This window comes from Protomyctophum bolini (assembly GCF_963924005.1).
Source record: "Protomyctophum bolini genome assembly, chromosome: 18".
In the NCBI taxonomy this organism is placed as follows: Eukaryota; Metazoa; Chordata; class Actinopteri; order Myctophiformes; family Myctophidae; genus Protomyctophum; species Protomyctophum bolini.
In genome coordinates, this window is record NC_137879.1 from 27,327,583 (window position 1) to 27,330,082 (window position 2,500).

The 2,500-nt window shown below is 45.7% G+C and overlaps 1 protein-coding gene across 3 annotated transcripts in view; it reads right to left on the bottom strand.

Moving 5' to 3' along the window:
• The window catches only part of jmjd1cb (jumonji domain containing 1Cb), a 99,095-nt gene that overhangs the window by 69,492 nt on the left and 27,103 nt on the right, over positions 1–2,500 (bottom strand). The gene's annotated exons all lie outside the window — the stretch shown is intronic.

Sequence of the window (2,500 nt, forward strand, 5' to 3'; positions counted from 1 at the left end):
AACTAGCTTTGATCGACACACCAAGCAGAGAAAGAATGAGACAGAGAGAGAAAGAGAGAGAGAGAGAGAGAGAGAGAGAGAGAGAGAGAGAGAAGGGAGGGGTGTGTAAGGAAGGAAGGAGCAGAATGGGGAGATTGAGAGAAAAACACGACCGACAGACAGACAGAGAGACAGAAAGACAGAAAAGAAGAAAGGTTGGTTGGGTCTTGTGGCAAAGAACAGAGACAGATGGTTGGGGGTGAAAAGAGAAAGAGAGCAGAGTAGTAGAGCAGAGAGAGAAAGAGAGAGAGAGAGAGGGAGAGAGAGAGAGAGAGAGAGAGAGAGAGAGAGGGAGGGAGAGAGTGATCTGAGTGGAGAGAGAAAAGCAGAGCAGAAGCACAAGCTACACAGCCGACATTTTAACTGCTGCTGACGCACTGAGAGGAGAGGAGAGAGGGCTGGACTCTCCACACACACACACACACACACACACACACACACACACACACTCGCACACACACACACACACACACACACACACACACACACACACACACACACACAGGCAAACGCGTGCACACACACACACAGGCAAACACGCGCGCACACACAGGCGAACATGCACGCGCACACACTTCCTCTCTGTAACACAGGCTCTCTCGCTCACCACTTCCCTCTCCCTCTCTCTCTCTCTCTCCTTCACTTTCTCTCTCCCTCCCACTCCCCTATGGTTCAGTCCACCCCCCCCTCCCTCCCTCCCTCCCTCCCTATGTGTTCAGTCTTTGTACAGCAGGAGTCAGACAGAGCTATACGGATGTTGTGAAAACCTGGAACTGGCTCACTGTTGCCTGAGGGGATCTGGATCTATTCTGGAGTGAACCCAACCTGAAAACAGAAAGACAGCAAGCTGAGAGACAGACACACACACACACGCGCACACACACACACACACACACACACACACACACACACACACACACACACACACACACACACACACACACACACACAGACAGACAGACACACATTGTTCGACATGACAGACTGCCAATCAGGCAGAAGGATGGAAGAATGGAGGGACAGACAGACAGGCGCAGCAGTGGCATCCAGCTCTAAAGCCCCCTCTGGTCACACACACACACACAGTCACACACACACACACACACACACACACACACACACACACACAGGGTGAGGGTGTGCGTTTATGTGTGCGACAGTGCGTGCTTGAATGCTAGAGACAGAGAAATGAAAATAAAGGGACAGACAGAGGAGAGTTTCCTACAGGGGTTACCAAGGTAGAGTAAATATAATAATTGACTCACAAATATGTGCGCGCGCACGCACGCACGCACTCCATTAAGAGAACAACAGAACAGCTCAGGTATCAGCCATCAAAGCAGGGCCAATTCATATTCATTCAGACACAGCAGTCATTTAACAGATTACACATTAGAGCTAATGCTTATTCATTACCTCTATAATTGCAAGTGTTTTACGCTACCTAGGAATTAGCCTAATATCATTTCCAGAGTGGCAAATTACACCAAGACGTTTATAAGAAGCCATTACAGCTGTGTTATTATAATAAGTGCTGGTAGTATTGGAATCCTGTGGAAAGTCCTGCAATAATTAACCAGTTAAACCCTATACTTGGTTGACCGGAGTCCCTCAGGGCTGTACGCTAGTTCATTTTCTGTTGTAGCTCTACGTCAAAGATGTCTTCAGAAAATAGCCGGTGGACAAGCTCACAGTATGCGTCACGTTGTGAGCTCCATCTGCTACAGAAAACTGTAAGGTTTTCCCCACAATATGGATGATGGTGTTTACTCTTAGAGTATCAGTATAATACCTATGTAACCAAACACACCCCAATGGGTCAATTGGTTATACACTCTCAGAGTAACAGTGTAATACTGAACACAGTAGTAGTAGTAGTAGTCTATAGTAGTAGTAGTAGTAGTAGTATAGTAGTAGTAGTAGTAGTAGTAGTAGTAGTAGTAGTAGTAGTAGTAGTAAAATAAGAAAATGTCAGTGATTTTGAGTCAGTGTTAAAGTAATACTTCCGTTTTTAAATGCTTGTAAAACATCAGACCCTGAACTAGTATAACTTTGTCCTCATCAGATTGTTGCACGATGACCCAACAACCTATAGGCTCACTGTAACTAATCTGTGTATGTGTGTAACAGTAATTAATAGTAATAGTAATGTCATACAGTAATTATGTTGAGATCTGCCACTATGCTGCAGGATTAAAGCTACTGTATGGTCTCACGCACGCACGCACGCGCACACACACACACACACACACACACACACACACACACACCCATGCACACAGCATAAAACAGCAACACAACATAACACAATACAATACAACAATAGTACTACATTTGTCTGGATAGATGCACACAGCATGAAATGGCGGCTGGCTTTCACAAATTGAAAGGCTAGGCAATGAGACCAAAACAAATAGCAGAGAAGGACTGAGGGAGAAGAGAGAAGTAAAGTGTTTCTGCT